A 21,627-nucleotide genomic window follows, 5' to 3' on the forward strand; every position below is an offset into this window, starting at 1 on the left:
AAGTGCTGGGGAACTCATTCTTTGACAACTGACAAAACATAAACAGTGAGTGACTGCTCTTCCTGTCCAATAACAGGCACACCTCAAGGAGCAAAGTGACTGATGGGATGCTTCTCTTTATTCAGAGTAACACATGAACCCCTGATGAATGAATTTATCTGCACAGTGGTCACCCCACAGTGCCCAGAACAGCCCCGCTGCAAAAAACTTTTCTGGCCCAAAATATCAAGTGCCAAGGTTGAAAAACCCTGCTGCAGCTCTAACTACCAGTCCAGGGGACAGGGACACACGTTCAATGACAACACAAGATGAATCAGAATTCAGACTGCGGGGACCTGCAGAATAAACAACTCAGCCTTGTCGATATCAACGCCAGCAGCAAGAAAAAAAGACAGAGGTGGACAGATAATTATGGAAGGAAGCCTATAGACTGAGGGACACATCAATCAATTTCAACGTATAAAGCTTGTTGCCTCGTTCGAAAAGCAAATGGTTATAAAAAACCGTCTATAGGCATTTGGGGAAAAGTAAACACTGAAGAGTTACTGAGGAATTATGGTTTTTAAGGTGTGTCACTGTGGCTGTGCTTTAAAACTTTACTTCATTCATTTATTTTAAATCGATCATAGATATTAATTTTTTTAAAAGCTTCACCCAAGGATATGTTTATTGATTTTTTGAGAGAGAGAGAGAAACACTGATCAGCTGCCTCCTGCACGCACCCCGACCAGGGACTGACCCGCGACCTTCCAGAGCACAGGACAACGCTCCAACCACCCACAGAGTCACACTGGCCAGGGCTGTGCTTTTTTCAGAAAAAGAGTTTCTGTAAGAAAGAAAGATCTCTTATCCTTTGAGACGACATGGAGGGACCTGGAAAGTATCACCCTAAGCGAAACAAGCCAAACAGAGAAAAACAAGTATCATATGATCTCACTTATTTGTGGAATATAATGAACATAACAGTCTGAGGAATGGGGTAGTCCCAGAGACGCGGAAGAGGGGTACAGACTGACAATCCCCAGAAGAGGGGGTAGGGGTGGGGAGAGAGAAACCACAGAACTTATATGCATGAACAATGGACATGGACAGCAAAGCTGGGGACAGGGCGGGGCGGGAGGGGGAGGAGGAGGGTGTCAATGAGGGAAATAAATTTGAGGAACAAAAGAAATTATGTGCTATCTGGGGATTTGCTCCAAAATCCCCATTACTGGAGGGTAGACCGTGGTGGGAAGCGAGACGGGTGCGGATGAAACACATCTGGCCAGGTTTGGTGATGACTGGGTGAGAAGGAATAGGAGTTTATTATTCACTCTTCGCAGTATATTGAAATGTTCTACAATAAAAAGTTTTTTAACAATTAGAAAAAAATGGTGGCAAAATACACCAGACTAACTGTACCAGATGCAGAATATGCTATTTATCAATAAACACAGGGACATGGGCCTCGAAGGGATGCTGGGCTCTGAGAGGCCACCTGGGAACACTCGCTAGACCTAAATAAAACTAGACGTTTTATTTCCCTCTTGAACCTGAGTTAAATCTGGCTTTCCACTGGAATACGCGTTAAGCCAGGGTAAAACCTGATGCTTAAACAACACGACAAAGCGCAGCAGGCCTGGTTTAGTTTGTCTTACGGTGCATGTCTGGTTTGGGTTGTGGGAGTGTGTGCGGGGAGGGGAGAGGGGTCACCACCCTCCTGACCCTGTAGGCAATTAACTTATACTTCCAAGCAGGAGGCGCCATTATCTTTAACTCAGCAGGCATAACTGTACATAATTAGAGGTCATAATTATGGTTCTCTTTTTAAAATGTGACCACACTATCCAAATTGACCTCTTGTGGCAACGCTGCCTGCACGCTGGGAAACACACAGGAGGCGGGCCAGGCTCGTCGGTGGCAGTGCTGGGCGGCCGGAGTCCCAGCGCAGTGCCTGAGGTCAGGAGTCCACGCTTATTCCCTGAAGAACTTCGATCTGTTTGGGGATTAGTAATTATCATATTTCACTGAGAAACATTTTATTTCTTTAAATAGACACGGACCAGCCAGAACTTAACACAGTCTTTTGACTATGGCAAAAGGTAAAAGAATCTCCTCAAATTAATATGCCAGTATTGTGCGGATCTCCTGTCTAATTATCGATGTAGTAACAATGCTGAGAAGATCAATTCCTGGTCCTTTATCCACTTTTGTGTTTTGTTTAGTGGCTACAGTGTCTCTAATTCATTTTAAGAATTCTGATTTATTGTAATTTTATTATACCTCATAATCGGACTCACCAAGCAATATTTCTACCTTACACAGTCCAAAAAAGTATACAGAACGAATGATTTTGCCAGGAAATAAAACCTACCCGGATTTTCATAGAGACAAGACAGCTTCCAGTTCTAAGCATAGACTAGAATGTTCAAGCTAAAACAGACCTCCTGAAATCATCTAATAGACGAAATGCCTGAGGCAGCCCCAGACAGAAGGGAAGCAGAGGCCAGGGCAGAGAAGGACGGGGTGAGGGACTCCCAGAAACCGTCAATGATCAGCTTGTGGTTTGCACCTTATTTGGTGGCCACGTCAGTCCCAGTTCCAACACAAAGCCAGGCAGCTCGTCGGTCTCCCATGTGCCTCCACTTAGGAGCACCTGCTTCTGAGCCGTTCATCAGCAGCCATTAACCCTGATGAATAGCCAGCTTCTATCCAACAGTATCTTAAACCCTCAGCCCATGCTTGAAACATTGAGAAAGAGATGCTGCGGCACCTGTTCATCTCTTCCTGGCAGAGAAAAGGGACTGAAAATCTCAAAGTTTGATACAAGTAGTTTCAAACGGGTAAGACAATGTCAAGTCACAACATTTACATAGCCGAGTGACGATTCCCGCTTGGAGGAAGGAGCTTCGAATAAATGGTCCTGAGACATACCCCCCCCCCCCCCCCAGTATACTTTTCTTGCACAGAACTGCCTGGGAGTGAATGACAGTTCTCTATATTTGTAAAAGCTCCCTATTCAGAAAAGAAAAATTTAACTACTATTCAGAGGTGTCCAAAACTAGAGCTTAAATAAAGGAATAATTGCCTTCCTGCTTTTATAGGCATGTCACTGCTAAGAAATACTACTTTCCTACTATTTTCTTTTGGTTCAGTAAAAGAAGTCAAAGGAACCAGTGCAAATACATCACAGCGAAGGCATTTCATTGAGACCAGACCATTTGCATCTCAATGTAAAGCCCCTGCGTGATGCACTAGCCCAAATGCATTTGCACAGTCCTTCGACCACTGTGAGGAATAAGGGGACGGTCCAGCGGTAAATCCTTCCAGTTCACATTATTTATTGGTATGTGGCATGTAGTTACTTGGCCCAGAAACTCCAATTCCATGCTTCGCAAAGATTTTGCAAAACACCCGCCTGTATGTCACAGTTCCAGAACCAGGGCTTGACACCTCCCCTAGTTAGCCTGCTGCTGCCACTCAGACATCCTATTAAGGCAAAAGGTGTGGTTCCCTAAAGCTCAGCAAACCAGGGTCCGCTGTATTTATCCCTAAGTGCTATTTGCTGTATTAATTTACACAAACAAGCCACGAATTAAATACCATCCCTTCCTGTGTCACTTAAATGTAGGTTCTGGACTGCATAAGTCATATAGTTAATTATTGGCCACTGGCAGTGCCTCAGTACCTGGTGACTCCAAGGGTTAAAAATGGGGTGTGGGTAGGGAGCTATTAGGTCAGCCCCTTTCTGTGGGGGCTCCTCGGACTGGACAGATTTAAAAGGTAAACATTCCTTGCCCGCCCCTTCGTAAAATCCTGGCATCTCTTAAGCCGCAAACCCACTCACTCCATTTTGCTTCATTTTATTCTCAAAAGAAACTCTCCAGTTGGGACGACAGAACATGGTTTTTAAATTTCTCCACATTCTCTGGCTGCCTATTTTCTCCATCTGAGCACTTTGCGAAAAAACAAAAACCCAACTAGAATAGCTAATGAAGCCAAAGTGCACTGTATTTATTGATCCCATTTCCCATGGAATTGTGCATTTATCCCATTCTTGATTTCACCGCCTTTCTGCTGGACTAGACCACATCCCACCAAGCCAGCTGAGGTCACTCCACACATTTCTCTCTCGGCTGCTTTCAGAGCCGGAAAGATGAGAGCCCAAACTTGAAGCAATTTTGGAGATTAAGCTTCCCAAGTAAATTCATTTTTTATCACAATCTTCATGTTCCAAAGTGGCCAAGTCACCTTGGTCATGTTTATTAACTAAAGGTAATGGCAAGATCTGAATCGGAGCTTCAGTGTACGCAGCTGCACACACCAATTCCCTCTCTGAATGTGGGCAGGCAGGTCTCACCTCCAGCCACTGAGTCGCGCTCGGTAGCGCCCTGGGACCTGATCAGCGCCACCTTGGCTTCTTGATGACCACCCAACAAAAGCAGTTCGTGAGGAAGGAAAGAGCTGCTCACACTGAAGACACAGCAGGAAAGTATCCAGAAGGAGGGGGGGGGGGCGGTGGGTGTAGGACCTACACCGTAGGTGGTAAGTCCGCAGGGTGACTTATGTGCAGCCTGCAGCAAGTGCCCACAGACACTGGGATTTCGTGGCCAGTCCTGGGGAAAGCCCACGGCTTCTACCCAGCCCTCTCAGGGGTGGACTATACAGAAAAGGGGGAGATCACTGGCTTTACGCTCACTTCCCAGAGATTGCGTCTCACCTGATAGTGCATCGTTAGAACAGGGCTAAATGCCCTCCTGTTGCTGGAAGAGAGCTTTGATTCTTTGGTCTGGAATGAGTTTGAAATCTTTGCAATGCCAAGAAAGCTGCGTTCTGTTAGATCGGAATGATTGCATGGCCCCCATGATCCATATGTTGAAGTCCTAACCCCCATGTGATGGTATTGAAGACAGGGCTTTGGGAGGGAATTAGAATTAGAACAGGACATGCGGGTGGAGCCATTCTTAGTGGCTTCATAAGAATTGGAAGAGAGGGAGGGGGGAGTCAGTGGGGGGAAAAGGAGAAACATTAATATTAATATTAATTAATAATAATAAAAAGAAGAAGAATTGGGAGAGAGAGAGAAATCTCCCTCTCTCTCCTCCTATGGGCATAAAGTCCACGGAAGGACACAGGGAGAGGGTAGTCATCTGCAAGCCAGGAAGCAAGCTCTCAACAGAAACCGAACCCACTAAACCTTGATCTTGACCTTTACGACCTCCAGACGGAGAAAATATATTTCTGTTGAAGCCACCCAGTCTGTGGTATTGTGTTATGGCAGCCTGCGACACATTCCTGAGGGATGGGGTGTTGTATTACCAGAATTCAATAATTCACAAAGATTATGTGTAGTGGATATTAGAGATTCCTCAGCGTCTATTCCATAAACCTTCTAGCTGGAGAGGTTGAGATGCTATAAAAAAAAAAAAAAATCTTCATTTTCCAGAGTCACTTGCAGCTAGGTTCTGAGTGTGAATTCATTCTGCCAATTTGATGCATTCAGGCTGTCTGAAGGCAGGTTACGTGAGGCCCCTTGGGCTGTTTGAGTGAGCACACAGCAGTTCAGAGACGGTGGGTTTTCCTGCCCGTGGTGGACCTGTGTCCATTCTCCAGCGCCCTCCCAGGGTGTCAGTGGCAGCTGCAGGAGTGGCAATGGTCTCTTCTGGGTCACTGACATGAAGCATGTTCCTGACCTTATAGTTCCAGTGATGGTGGCCTCTCTGGTAGTTGGTTCTACAGGATTTTGGAAATCATTCCTGAAGCACCAAACTGGATTCCTCTCCTTTGGACCATCCAACAATTTTGTAAGTACTTAGTTCTTTGGATGGCCTCTATTTCTACTTCAGTCACTCAGAACACCTGCCATCCCCTGCTCTGTATCCCAGGCCATAGAACTAAGACATGTTGAAGAGAACCAGAGAGCTGTTAGCCATTAATAGGGCAACGGGGGAACAGCTAAATTGGTTAAATTAGGACCAGTTTGAAGCAATTATGTTCTGTAGCTGTCTGTTTTTAAAGAGATAAGCCATGAAGCTCAGATATTTTTCACTAACACATTTTCAAGAAGATACTCAGGTGGACCAAACTTCTCTAGTTTTACGAGTCTGGCAGAGGGAGGGGAAATCTCCTCACTCGCTTTTTTCTGGGCATAGAAGTGCCTCCCGGCCATGCTCCTGGCTACTAAGCCGAATCACTCAGCATCCTCCACACACGGTTTCTTCTAAGGCACAGAAAAGTGTCCGAGTTCAGTGGAATGTGACCACAGCCCGGTATTCCGTCTCTCCCCTCCTGCCACACAGCATGGTCTTGAGAGAGCCTCCGTCAGCACTGAACCCCCGCTTTTCACCAAGGGCCTTATGAGGGAAGTTGAGCACGGAACCTTTGCATCTGCCATCAAGTTGTTACAGGCATTATTTCTTACCCCCTCCGGTAAGGCCATGGCGAATCGCCCTTGTTCTCAAGAGCAGGTATGTGTGCTTGTACTAGAAATAAGAGCAGTGGACACCAGCACGTCCCTCTCTGTGCCTTTGCTGCTAGGAAACTCAGAGCTGGGTTTTGAATCACTCGCTGCCACTTTCTTAGCCTGCAATTGAAGTACAGTCCCTCCGAGTGTCCCTTTCTTCCTTTCCTTCTCACATGGCTACTTTTTAGTTTTTAAATGCATTTTTATTGATTTTTTTAAAGAGAGAGGAAGGGATAGAGAGACAGAAACATCAATATGAGAGAAACATTGATCAGCTGCCTCCTGCACGCCCCCTACTGGGGATCCAGCCCACAACCCAGGCATGTGCTCCGATTCCATGGGAACCACTCATTCCGTGGGAAGACGCTCAATCCACTGAGCCACACTGGCCGGGCTCACATGGCTACTTTTTACAAATTCCTACACGAAGGACTATGAATATTGTTGCTTCTTCATTATAAGTCACGTCCCTTCTTGTTTTGGAGAAAGAGAGGTATATAAATAAAACATTTCTTTGGGCAGGCCACTGGTCTGAGGATGTGACCCTCCCGGCGCACCTAAGTGGAGACTACTAAAGACGGGTAACAGCTCCGGCCCCTCCCTTTGTTCTGGAGAAGACAGGAAGGACTGCCACGCAGAGGGAATCTCACGACTGTTTCCAGAAAAAAAGCACGCAATACCAAAACTGTGGTGCCGTCGCTCAAGGGCATACCTAATAATTTATTAGGCTCTTGCTTCCTCTAAATTTTATACTCACGCTGACAGTATCAAAGATGATGATACTCTCACTGCACTGTGTTAACTTATGGGTCTTGACTCAATAAGCTTTCTCATGGATCCTTGAAGATTGAAAAAACAGTCTCTTGGGGCAACAGGCAAGCAAAAAAGTGGCACGACAATGTTGACGCATTTAGAAAATTCCCCGAGATTAACAAATAAATCAGTGTGCACACTCGAATTTGATGCTGTATCTTCTCTTTATCGAGCAACTAGTCTCAGGCAGGTGACTGAGCACAAATGGCTTCTGTATCCTTATCTATTAAATGAGGCTGTTTATCTGTAAAATAAGGGTATTGGACTCAGTTGTTAAAATCAATTCTATCCCCTGTGAAGCAAGCTCAATCCTATGCGCCCATCGAGCCCATCCAGTGTTGCGATAGGACGAGGTTGGCAGGAGGAAGTCCCTGGCCAAGCCCTGGGCCCTGCCTTGCCCTGCAGCCGGCTGGCTGACCGCACTTCCCGAGCGGACAGAAAGGGCCGCCCGTGCTGGGCCTTCTTGTTTGTGGTTCATCTCTTCACATCTATTTGCTTTGCTGCCCTGGACAACTCAACAGCAAACAGAGGCCTGGGCTTCAGGCCCCCAGCTCCAAATTGAGAACCTGTCTATTTTGTTTGCTTTGGGGCACAAGCAGGGAGCAAACACCAGCTTTTGTAAGTCAAGTTGGTGATATTCCTCACTCAATTACGCTGTGAAAAGATGGAGCAATGCCAAGGCCCCTTCCCAGGGCAGGCGTCCCGCCGACCCACCTGCCCGTCCCTTTCACTCGCATTCACCCCCCCCCCCCCCCCCCCGAGGTGCTTCACTTTTGACGGGAACTCACCATATTTTCTGCATTGTCAGATTTTTTCCCCTCGGCCCAGTGGGGACCGAGTAATGTGAACACCCTCTATCTAAGCAGAGTACTTGAAAAGAAAAAACACAGGCTACAACCAGCACATTGGGGGTAACACAATTCCATTTTCTGATTGTATCAGAGGGCCAGACGCAGGCTGCTGCTGATGGTAACAGTTTATCAGGTAAGGCGAGGCAAGCCAAGCCCTTTCAAACACAAGAGAATGAAAAGAATTTACCTCCAGATGGTTTAACAAAAAACAACGGGGGGGGGGAGGCAAGGGCAGTGTCTCCTACAGAAACTTATTTTGCAAGTCGGCTACACCAGATAAAACAGGATTGGTGGGTTAATTATGTAATTAAACTGCAGTCAGCAAAGGGCAGGGTCTTCTATCTTTCAAAATCCAAAACGAGTTATTCAAGCTTTCATTGGGTACAGTGTAGAGATTCTGTTTAAGGAAGGCAGCCCATTTTTCTTGTCTGGATTAGAGTGTAAAAAAAAAAAAAAAAAGTGCCGCTTTGCAAATCTGGCTTCTTGTCTGGTGGATAAAATAATCACAACCCCTCCTCCCTGCCTCCAATACCTTTTTACTTCATTTCTTCGGAGGTAGAAGGATACATTTTTTTTTTTTGGCAGAAAGCCAAAGTAATACCCCAGCAAGCTACCTGACTTCTTTTCAGAGACACATACTGTTTCATGTTTGATTCTGATTTTCAAAAGCAGAACAATTTTCACGTCATTATATAAAAGGCTCCCATTATTTAAAATGCCGTTTCTAAATTAGTATTATACCCCCCGAGGCAGCATGCATCTGACCACACTGAATTCTATCCATTTAACAAGGTGAAAAAGTTCTTGCTCAAGCACTTAGTGAAAGCGACAGTGAAAACTTTCGGGCTACAAGAAGCTCAAGTCCTCGGCTCCTGGAAAGCTGCTGTTGTGTCTTCGCGGGCGAGGCCCCCAGCTGTTTACCCGCCACCCCAAATGCAGAAGGAAAGTGGCCTCTCTGTGCCCCTTCTGCAGTGTGGCTCTTAAGAGAACCTGCTGGACCAAGAGACCACAGTGACATTCGATACAGGTGTCTGGTGGTGGTGGCCAGACGGCTAAAAAATCTGATGACTTGCTGTCTCAACATTTGAACAGCTGGGCAGATGCTGATGGAATACGACCATGGCTTTCTGTATCTACAATCCTCCCTTCCACCACAAAGACAGACCAGAATCTGATACAGTAACCCGAGTGCCCTGACAGAATGTATCGACTTGCTGAGAGGCATGCCTACCTCTTCCCCAACAGAAGCCAGAGGAGGGACATGGGACATTTTTGTCAAAGAAGTTAGTGAGCAGCCCAGGTGCCGGGCTGGGCCATGGGCTGCAAGTCTGGCTCAAATGTCCACAGGCACCTGGGCTGACAGTGTCTGCCCAGGAGAGTTGGTTAATGGGCATGTACAGGCCTTAGTGCGAACAGACAGAGAGTTTGAATGGGGTGGGGGTGGTAGGGTAGGGAGGAGACACATTTGAGTAAAAATAGACATCTGCCCTCATCAGAAATGAACTTTCTGTCATCATTGCTGAACAAAAAAACAAACAAAAAGCCTTTAAACCCCCAAATTGTACCGAAGGCAGAGTCATGTACAAGGAGAGCTCGAGGGGGAAATGTCTTGGCCGAAGGAGGTTCGAACACTCATACCACGTACGCATTCGAGGGCATGCAGGTTGCCGGCCACACTCCTGACCCTGGAGCTCACCGCTGGTGCCAGAAGCCCCGCAAACCCTCACTTCACATGGTCAACACGTCCTGTGACTTTAAGACAAACGATATATATCAAACCCAATGTTACCATAGGCTAATTGACACGAACAAGAGTCAAGTTCCTAGGGCAACTCATCAGTGTTACAAACAAAAGGTTATTGGAGAACTTGCTATCCCTCCAAACACAGGTACCCTACTAAATCACTGTCCACATGGGCCAGTGTCAAGAACCCCTTTCCCTGTAAGCCTCTGTTAGCTTTTCTCCATCCCACAAGCCGTGGTCCAACCTTTCCATCTGGCTTTCCAATCTCCGGAGCAATCTGCTCCCCCCGCCAGCCTCTCGCTGGTACTGGGCAGTCCTGGCTCTCCTCGTGGGCATTTCACTTCATGTCACCAGCAACCTGGCTTCCTTCCCCATCCTATCCTCCGAAGGAAACCGTACCCACCCCTTGATGAAAATCCAACGTCCACACATTGTTCCTGTCACGAACATCCTCTTCTGGTGAACAGAGGGCCGCTACCTAGCCAGGGTCAATCTTCATGACCCTACAACTGGGTCAGCCGCTTCTTGAGGGTGAGGTGTGTTGAATTAGCATCTTACAAGGGTCTGTATCCACCCCTTCCCAGCCTGGACCTGTGTTGTGATTTTATGAGAACACCCTAATTTATCTTTCATGAGACTCCTGGGCAAATTGGGATGTGTAAGTCCCGGAAATGGCTCAAAGAAGAAGCAGGTGTCCTGGGAAAAGGCTAAAAGAGTGAGCTCTCAACATGCTTTTGCGTGTTGTCTGCCTCCCTTACCTGCAATTAGTGAGTTGGGCACCTGAAGGTCTGGGTTCAAATTGACCATTCAGTTGCTGTGTGTCTTTGGCAAGTCACTTCACCTTTCTGAGCCTCAGGTTCTTTCCAAAGAGAGCCAGGCACTCTAGTTTCTAGGGTGGTTGTTAAAAATTTATAAAATAAAAACTATATTTAAAAATATTTTTTCAGCCCTGGCCGGTTTGGCTCAGCGGTTGGAGCATCAGCCTGCGGTCCTGAGAGACCTGGGTTCAGTTCCCGCTAAGGGCACGTACCTCGGTTGCAGTTTGTCCCCGGCCCTGGTTGGGTCATGCAGGTGGCGGCCACTCGATGTGTCCCTTTCACATCGATGTTTCTCTCCCTCTCTCTCTTCCTCTCTCTCCCTCCCACTCTACCTGAACAAAAAAGTGGAAAAAGTGTCCTCGGGTGAGGACATATATATATATATATTTTTTTCAAGCAAGTTGCTTAATGCTGGTTTCCCACTTGCACCAATCAGTCCCAACAAAGTAGCAAAGGACATGGACGAAGTCCAGCCCCATAAGCTTTGAAGTGGCCCACGTCCCCTTCCGTCTGCAGACCTCTCCCCTGTGCCAAGCCCGCAGCAGAACTGCTGGGCCTGGCTCACTCTGCTGGTGGCTCCCCAAGGTGCCGATGCACTCAGGCAAAATGAAGCTAACATCTGTATTCTATTTGCTAATGAGCAATCATCATTTGTACCTTTCTCCAGCCTGGGATTCAGCTGCATGGAATACTAATGCCATTAGAAGCTGGAGTCTTTTTTTGAAAAACACACATTCATTTACCAAAACCCTATTTAACTCATTGACATTTGTACGGTTCCTGGGGTTCCTTGGCAAGAACGACACGCTGGTTACGAGTCCCGACTACCCCACCCCTCCGTGCTCGAATATCTGGGAGTTTGAGTGAGGAATCGGGGCCAGGTGACTTGCCTTTTCAACTAACACAATGTGCATAATGGGACAAGCCGGTGGATCTTTCTCTTTAAACTTAATTTTTAACCATGTGACTAGTACAAGAATACAGTAGCTTATTTTAAAATTAGGCCATTACAATCAAGGTCACCTGGTCCTACTGCCCTGCCCCTTCTCTGAAGGTGACCTTCCCTACAAACTTGGTGTGTCCAGAGCTTTCCCTCTGCAGACAAGAATCTGCCTGTACCTTTCACGAACAGTGTTGCTGTGTCACATAAATGAAGTCAGACTTATACACTGCTTTGCAACTTGGATTGTTTTTTTTTTTTCATTTAACAGTAAGTCTTGGCCTCTTCACCCATCTAGGGGACAGAGGGACGTAGCTGCTGGCTCTTCATTGGTGCACAGTTTCTTTCAACATTTCCCTGGCCATGGAGATTTACTTAGGTTGTTTCCAATTTTTGGCTTTTGTAAGGAAAGCTTAAACAAACACAGGTGGGGCTGCTCTTCGAGCAAATTTGTCTCAAGGAAACTTTCTGGGCCTTGCTTTCCGCGAAACGAGAGGGCGGAACTGCCCAACGCTTTGCGACGCCAGGGCCGAGTTCAGAGGCTTTGTCCCCCCATGCACACTCTATTCCCCATCCAGCCCCGGCGGGCACTCTCCTTCTGCATCCAGGTCTTCCAAAATCTGAGCTCATGTACCTTCCCTTTCTGCTTTTATCTAACACATCATTACTCTGGATCCTGTATCTTTGTAAACTTCCGGCTCCTCTTAAGAAATCCCTGCCTCTCTTTGAGGCTTGACAGGCATCACCAGAGATGCTCAGACTTGTAATTTGCATGTGGGTGCACCTCCGTGTGCGTGTCAGCCCCCTGGGAAAAGCCTTGTCTGCTTGCTCAGCACCACGTCCCAGGAGTGGGGAGCAGTGTCCTACACACAGTGGGTTCTCACCAAACTTCTGGTGAATGGATGGCTGCTACCCTGGCTAAGTGCTAGGAGTGCAGCCTGGGGCAAGCTGACGTATTTAACGTCTCTGTGCCTCAGTTTCCTCAACTGGAGAATGTGATAATAGCACCCCCCACCTCCCCAACAGGGTTGCTGCGGGGATCAAACAAGTTGATGATTGCAAAGCCCTTAGAACAATGCCTAATACACAGAATCGGTCAGTTAAGGTTTACTGCTATTACAGTTACCATTATAGCTTGTGTACATTTGCTATTCCACTTGATCAATGGATACTGTACTCAGGGGCGCCCCTGAGACTGCTGGGGTGCAGTGCTGAGATCACAGGAGCTGGATATGCCAGAAGCTGGACGACAGAAGTATGGCAGGGTCCTTGCCACCTTCGGTACTAATAATCTGCTTGAAGTTTACTATTGTCGTTATTATAATGATGCATAATTCCATATAGATAACTTATAAGCAAAACTTTCTTTTTTGGTCTGCTTTATTTTGCTTTTTGCAAGTAACGCTTTCTCGTTTAGTTCAAAGTCCCTTCCTCCTCCTTTCTATCCAGCACATTTGCCTTCTTCCTTTTGCACCATGGACCCAGCACTTCTCCCAGGAGGGGCCAAGCTCTCCGGATGCGTCTGGGAGACGGTTCCCATTCAGATCTCAGGACGTGGCAGCGCAGTTGGGAACACAGGCTCTGGAGACAGCTGTGACCTTAGTCAAGACACTCACCCTCTGTGTGCATGTTCCCTTATCTGTAAAATGGGCTGTGGGGAGGATCGGCTGAGCTCATGTGTACAAACACACAGGAGAGGACTTGGCACTCGCTAAGTGCTCGCTCATCTTCAGACCACAATGGTGCAACCAAAGTGTCGTCATCTTAAGGACCTGTGGTGTGAGCTGTGTTTTCAGGTGCTGTGATGGACTCTCCGACCCTTTCCACACTCCCTACACCTCACCGTGTAGGGTCCAGAATGCGTGTTCATGGGCTGGTGGATCAGGAGGAGGGATGCAGCCTAGACTGTGGCAAAGACCACTGACATGGACCCAAATGGTACTTCTGACCCTGGTCCCTGAGCAACCCTCTGGAGTTAACCAACCGTGACAACTGAACATCAGTGGTTCTGTCAGGAATTTCCATGAATTGTATGCAAGCCCGGGTTTTGAAAGGCTGGACCAACACATCAGAGATGCCACCAGAAGAAGACTGACTTGAGAACCCTCAGTAGAGATGAGCTTCAGTTTAGCTGGTTCTACCGGAAGAGCTCAAAGCCTAAGCTGATATAATAATGACTGAAAAATGGCCAAGGGGAGGCAAGCCTAATGGCAAGGAGAAACAAATTACCACAGAGCTCTACGGGGAAGGTGCTCAAACTCTGAAGCTTATGGAGTTGGGCCAGCAGCAGAAAGTGACTTCGTGGAGGCATTAAAAACACAACTTGGCCCAGTCAGTGTGGCTCAGAGGATTGAGCATCATGCCATGGACTGAGAGGCCCCGGTTCGATTCCTGGTCATGGCACATGCCTGGATTGTGGTTTCGATCCCCAGTAGGGGGCGTGCAGGAGGCAGCTGATCAATATATCTCTCTCACATTGATGGTTCTCTCTCCCCCTAAAAATATAAATTTAAAAATTTTTTTAAAACACAATCTACTTTTACACCGACGAGCTGCAGAAACAACAGTTATAAAATTCTCACATGGGGGCAAAAGACTGTGTGTGACACACGTCCTAGGATTGTGTCAGGGCCACTCAAGATTATCACTAAGAGATCAAAGTGTAGCATGGATTTTACTATTTGACAATAAAGACGGTGCTAACAATGATTACTTTGTTATAACTGTGGTTCTATTCTAGTGAAGCATCTTAATGCTAGTGTTTCCTCCTTTCTCAGGGATGGTGTTCCATTGCTATGACAACCAGTAACATTTTGCACACCACAGAACACTATATCATGTAACACCATGGCAGAGAGGAAATGCCATACAGTACTTAAAAGCCACTTTCTTTTCTCTCTCTTTTAAAGTCTGTTATCGCTCCCCATGCATTATTCACCACATCATATTATATATAACCTCTGGTTACAGTCAGATTCATGATAATATGTAGCAAAGGCCAGAAAGCCTTGCAAATTCCTTAACTTTTTATAACAAAAAAATGATAACCAAACTGTATTATTCTGCTTTCTCTTCAACAGTTACAAAGAACTTGCTCTGTCCAACTTCCTCGTTGGACCAAGTCTTTGTCAGACTTTTACAAATGTTTGTCTCCTGCAGCGAGATCTCGCTTAGCCACGTGGTTGGGAAATAAAGCATTCCCTGTAACAGAATTTTCTAATACATGAAGCATTGCCTTTTGAATTATCTATTTTTTCCCATTTTAAGTATTTTAACAAAATTTAAAAATCCTATCGTAAATGTCCCTGTTACACAATCTTTTCTTGAGGACATAGCTGTCTCCATGGAAACTCATTACTGGGCATTGCTGTAATGCATGATCCTCTCCAGAGCTGATGTCACTTGTGAAGTAGCTGGCTGGGGGCTCGGAGCTCTGGCCAGTCAAAGGAGAGGCTCACTGGCCCGTTTTATCATTTCGCATTATATGCAGATCATGCACAGCCCCACAGAATGTCAAGGTCTTTGGACTTTCATGGAAAGATATCTACATATATTAAATCTAGAAAATGCAAAGATCTATTCTAGTGATAGCCAGAGAGTAGGGGATTCATGAGTAGACAGGATCTCTTAGGAGACACCCAGGCACCGGTAGCTGATGCTCCCCCAAAATCATGGGTGGGCCTGTCTGTCCCTCTGTGAACCTTTTAGAGTTAAGGAAAAGTCAGAAGGCCTGACCACTGACCTGTGCTTCCTTCCGGGTAGCCTTCAGAAGCCTCGAACTGCTCAGATACTTTCAAAGCTGCCAGAGCACCTGCTAAGTCCCTTCAAGGAGCACCTGGTGGAGCTGTATGGCAGCTGTCCTAATGGACAGTCATGGGTAGGATGGGGGCGCTGCTGGATGCTGGTGAATAGAAGTTTCCAAAGATCTGTGATGTACAGAAGGTTCTAGAAGGCAAAGGGGAGGGGTGTCCTTTTCCCTTTTGGACAAGTTGAGTGAGCACCTTTTAATTGGAAGAAGATTTAGAATAAGGCATAGAAATGTTTAACAAAATCAGATCAGAATTAATTTTTTAAAATAAGAAATCAATGCAGAGCTTATATTTGAAATATTTGTTACAATTGAGAAAATTAGCCTAGAAGAAGAATGACCAGCCTTGAAATATCAACTAAAAATGTGGAATTAAATAACTAATTTAGATTGGCTTTAAGTCAAAATGTCACTAAAGTCACATACAGTATGAGAAAACAAAAGACCGTAAGGTGTAATATACTTATAAGCTTAATTAGATTTATAAGAATTGCTGAAGTGCTCGGGGAGGCTCGTTTGTTGAGTCAGGCAACTGAGTACTTATAAATTTAATATGTTCGATTTCCTTTACAAATGCAGTTTAAAATGTTTAAGGGAGTTTAATTAAATAAGTTTGCAAATCAGACCAAAAATTAATAAAAAGGCCCCCTTAAAAGTAATTGTTAAAAGTTGCTGGGCTTATAAATAAAATAATGAGATCTCTGAATAGCTCCTAAAAGCCTAAGAGTAGGTACCGTTGTAAGATTCTGTAACTTTAATAAAAATTGATCTTAAAAAGTAAATATCGGGATAATCTTTTCTGCTCAAAATGCTTTGCAATTCCACCCTGACTATACGGTATTATCTTTTTTAGTTATCTGGTCTTCAAGAACAATGTGCTGCTGCCCCTACGCTGCGTCAGGCACTGTGCTCGGCTCAGCAGAGTGGGTCCTGGTGGGGGAGATTAAAATATGTCTACAAATAAACACTGCATTAGAAAACAGGCAACGACAGACTGATGAAGGTATCAAGTGACATCAGAATCCAGAGGAAGACAGCAATGAAGGCATCACAAAGGAAGTCATATCTGAACTGGATCGAGTCTGGAATTTTCTTTCCAAGGTTTGTAAGATTCCCTCTGAACACCCCGCGGCCCTGCGTGTGTGCACACACATTCATGCTTCTGCTATCCTGTGAATCGGAAACTCAGATTTTAAAAGTCTGTTAGAATTATGGGTAAAGTAAAGGTTAATAGGATATGAGTAGATGTCCTTAGGGCTCTCTTATAAAAGAGTTTATTTTATGAAGGTTGCAACATCTTTGCTCAAAATTCTTTCCATGTTCTTTGTAAGCTTGAGTCTTCACTGTCCACCTGCTGGGGAAGCTGCCAGGTAATCGATCTCTCCTACTACCAGGAATAGATTTATGACGAGCCAACTTCAGATGCAGGAGAGCAGCTTTGCTTCTCGAATTAAGCCCCACGGCAAGGATGCCACTCTAGCGAGCAGTCAATCCCCAGATGGGGAGGGGGAGGCAGTCTGTCTCTCGTTGTCAGTCTACCTGGCAACTCTTAATTACTTGCTAGAGTAGTAGGACCACCAGAGAAATTGTAAATTATTCTTCATTAAGTGTTATGGGCTGAATGTGTCCACTCCCCCACCCCCTAATTCCTATGTTGAAGTCTTACCAGTGTGTTAGAACATGGCCTTATTTGGGAACAGTGTCATTGGAGATATAATCAGCACAGATGAGGTCATAAAGGGAGCCCCAAATCCAAACTGGGGAGGTCCTTATAAACAAGGGACAGACACAGACATGCACACAGGGGAACGCCGGAGGGGCAGGAGGGGTGCTGCCACAGCCAAGGACTCCCGGAGGCCGGAGCACACCCTTCCTGAGAGCCTGCTGGCACCCTGACCTCCGAACCTGTCTACTGTTTCAGCCACGGAGTCCATGGTACTTTAAGGCAGCCGGGAACCCTAACACACTGGGGTAAACAGAGACAGAAGAAAAAGCAACTTGGGGAATAATCCATGAAAGTCTACCTTAGACCAACTCACGCTCAATTTCAAATGTCTTTGTGAACCCTGAATCAGACTCCCGTGAAACGAGAGTGATCTCAGTCAGCATGCTGCCACCCTCAGCACCCAGGATCGAGGAGACCCCAGCCGTTTTGGGGTCTGGCTGCCTCCCGCTGTCCACACCATGATTTTCTGTCTCGAAGAGTCGAGCTAATATGGCAGCACTACTGACACAAACTCGGTGTTCGCTGTGGATCTTTCAAATGGCCCAGAAGCAGCTCTTTCTCCTCATTTAATACTCCACAACTGGACTCCCTTCATGGCACCCTTCTGTCTATAAATAAGACCGATCGATTCCTCCCGTTCAGTCACCTTAGGTTTCAGCCCGTGGGGGGAATGTCACCAGTCAATGAACTAATGAAATGTTTGTAGGATGTCAGAGCGGTGGTTCCCCTGAGCCCCTAGGAGTGACTGTGACAGACAAACACCAAGGTGACCCTTGAGGGTCATGACCTTATATAATCTCCCTCCCTCTGCGTGCAGATGGCATTTGGGGCTTGCTTCTCGGATGGCCGAGGTGATGGACAGTCACTCCTGGGGTTACGATGGGCATAAGACTGTCTAGCAGACCAGAACACCAGGGGCTGGCCTTGAAGTCAGATGCCGTGACTGTGAGGGCCTGCGAGGGGCCGCATGGCAGGGACTGTGGGGGTCTGTAGCGGCTGAGATTGGACCCCCCTGACAGCCAGCAAGAAAACGGGATCTCCATCCTACAACCACAAGGATCTGAATGCTGGCAACAACCGTAGGAGCCTGAAAGAGGACCCAAGCTCCAGAAAGGACCGCAGCTCACCCACATTCTGCCTGGTGAGACCCTGGGCAGGGGACCCGGCTGAGCCATGAACTCCTGACCCAGGGCGTCGGGGAGATAATAAATATGTGCTGTTTTAAGCTCTGTTTGTGGTACTTTGTTATACAACAGAGAAAATTAATACAGTGATGATGATGTCCTTTGAGGGTCTGATGAAAAAGAAGAAATCTCTAATTAGGAAAGCTCAGTAAGGCACATGTTTTGAATATAATTTCAGGGATTTGTCTGGGCCTCTACAACTCATCAATAGGCCTCTAAGGTGTTCTTAGACACCAGGTTATGAACGCTTTTCATCCAGTCAATAAAATCCACTGCAAAGCTCAAAAACGTCTGGGAAACTAACAAGGTCACAACCTATACCTCCTGCCTGCTCACCCATTTCTACAGTTTTAAATGTGAATTTAAAGAATTTCTGTTTCATTCTTCATCTGTACAGTAGTCATTATTTTAATATTATATCCTCTTCAACTTGCTTAGAGAGAAAGAAAAGCATAGATTTGAAGAAAAGACAATTTTTTAATTTATTAGGAGAAAATCATCAATCCCGCCTTTTCAAGCTTAATTATAGAGACCCCCCCCCCAAAAAAAACCCCTCACATGGCTTTAGGAGCCTGCAAAGTTTTAAGTGTGTTTAAAAGGCCATGTTTAGGAGGACAGGCTCAGTTCACTCCCGCATAAGAGAATTTGTTCAGAATTGATACAATAATACCTGAAAGGAGCTTACTTTGTAATTCAAATGTCCTCTAGAATGATGTATTAGAAAGAAAACAAACTGAAATTTTAAAACCCCGATTTAATTCCTTGTTGAACTACTTGCTAGCTGTGCGGCTGGGAGGAAGTCACTGTACTCCTGAGCCGAGGTTTTCTCAACCATAACATGGGTTGTTTTAAGGACCAGATGACACAATAGTCACAACAGAGCCCTGCACAGCGCCAGGCCTGGAGCCACCGGAACGCCACCACAGGCCCTATGGAGGGAATTGGTTCAGCTGCCCTCCGACCGGAAGGGAGTCCTGACCTGTGATGGGTGTTCAGGGTGACAGTCACGCGCCTGCACTCATGTCTACGGGGAAAGAGGTCAGAGTGGTCGCCCCGGGGAGAAGAGATCGGGGGAACTTCCCTCTTGACAATACTAACCTGGGGAATCCTGAGCAACAGCAAAGACAATTCAGACTTAGTCCAGGACTCAGTCACACAAAAAAGGTGGAGAAACACACATAACCCCGGAACAAACAAAAATCCCTGCAGCCCAAGTGTTTGCGAAGCTCTGTGCCTCTGAGCTCCGAGCGTGGGATTACAGCGGCTCAGCAGACAGAACACCTCAGTGGCTGTGGGCCCACAGGAGCGGGAGAAAAAAAGACAACTGGGATCCACCCTTGTCCAGGCACACACTGCAATGACACTCTCGAAGCAGAAGGAAGACGGGCTGCAGGAGCAAACACGCTGCCGTCTGGGCAGGAACCAGGTGCGCCTGTCCACTCAGCAGCAGGAAACAGACTGCCAAGGGCTCTTCTGTAGCAGCACGTGCTCTCGCCAGCGGGTCCTCTGCCCGTCTTGGGATGGAGGACCATGTGCAGGGCTGGTATAGGCAGGAGGATGCAAAAGGTTGTCCCTCTGTGTGACACTCACTGAGGCCAATGAGATGAAAGGAGGTAGGTAAATCAAAGGAGCGAACAGCAGCTACAGCACAGGTACCAACTGAACAGAAGGACGTCAAGGGGAACTGAACCGGCCCTACTGATGCAGATGGGAGATCAGCTCAGGAAAGCCAAGGCCCTGGGCAGCTTTGTGGCCTGGAGTCTAATCAAAGTAGCTATTGACTCGATCAGCCTCTTGCCCCTAGAAGCTCTGCAGAGGGAGACGGTGCACTGCCATGGATCCGTGAAAAAAGGTGAGGCAGACAATGCCATGAATTCACTTGTCCAAAACAAAAGCGTCATGGAAACCAATGCTTTCCAACATGGGAATTCTGCTGTCCTAGGAAACCATGGAGGAAGGTATACCCCACCACGCTACCGCGTGGTTTGCTAGTATGATTGTGTACCCCTCCGTCTTCTCCAGGGGGCCACGAACCCCTCCACTGCACAGATAATGCCCCTTGCATCCCTGTATCCCAGGCATCCAACACGATGCCAGGCACAGAGCACCAGAGAATCTGCTGAACGGATGATCCCTTACCTGCTGTTTCTTCTTCCACCTGTTCACGTCCTCTGCGATGAAGGCCGGGTTGTCTGAGATTAAAGGCCAGCTCTGGCACTTCGACTCTGACCTTGCAGAAGTTATGTAGCCTCTGTGTGGTGTCGCTTCCCCCCCAAGGGGTTAATAATAGTACAGACGGTCTCTGACTTGTTTCAACTTACGATTGTTTCACTTTACAATGATAAGCATTCAGTAGAAACCAGACTTCAAATTTTGAATTTTGATCTTTTCCCAAGCTAGCGATACGAGGCCCAATATTCTCTCGCGATGCTGGGCAGCGGCGGTGAGATGATTTCACCCAACTACAGGCTCACGTCAGTGTCCTGAGCACTTTGCAAGGCAGTCTATGCTGAACGGTGGGGCTCAGTGGGTTAGGTGCTCTACGTGCATTTCCACCTTAACGATATTTTCAACTTAGGATGGGTTTATTGGGAAGTAAGCCTATCGTATGTTGAGGACACCAGTGTCTGCCTTATAGGGTGTTTGGAACTAAATATGTAAAGGGCCTTATAGCCATGCTTGACACAAGTATGCACTCTTTAAGTGTTAGCTACTGTTATTATTTTGATGACTACTTCTTTGTTATTTATTAGATTTATCGTTTCTCAAGGCTCCACAAGGGCAAAGATTTATGTCTGTTTTCTTCACTGATGAACCCCAGGCACCAAAAACTGTGCCAGGCAGCTGGTCGACCCCAGTAAATATTTATTAAATGAACAGGTGAATTTAAGTTCTTAGATGGCGGAGGCCACGTCTTTCTCTGTGTTAAGTTGTAGACACATCAAAACAGTGTTCTGTCTTGTCTCCCCATGGAGATGAAAGTTCTCCACTTTATGTTGAAAATAATGGTTTCCATTTGTAATGTGTTTTCACATCTATTTTCTCATTTGAGGGTCCCAAGAGCCCCCACGGTGTCCCCCAGAGCAGCACAACCCCAGCAGCTCCGCACGAAGCTCAGGACTTGAGGTCGATGATAACGATGGGAACATCCACACCGTCTCTCCTGGAAAGGCCATGTATTACCCGATGAGGGGAACGAGCCCACCTCGGGTATGTGCACTGCTTTACCTCGGGGGTTTTCGTTGCTGCTGTTCCTCTACTGAACAAAGAGGATGATTTGCTTTCATTTTCTTTCTCCCAC

The 21,627-nt window shown here is 46.6% G+C and overlaps 1 protein-coding gene across 6 annotated transcripts in view; it reads right to left on the reverse strand.

Moving 5' to 3' along the window:
* FOXN3 (forkhead box N3) overlaps positions 1-21,627 on the reverse strand; it is a 378,852-nt gene that overhangs the window by 46,894 nt on the left and 310,331 nt on the right. The gene's annotated exons all lie outside the window — the stretch shown is intronic.

This window comes from Molossus molossus, unplaced genomic scaffold, assembly GCF_014108415.1.
Source record: "Molossus molossus isolate mMolMol1 unplaced genomic scaffold, mMolMol1.p scaffold_m16_p_1, whole genome shotgun sequence".
NCBI lineage: Eukaryota > Metazoa > Chordata > Mammalia > Chiroptera > Molossidae > Molossus > Molossus molossus.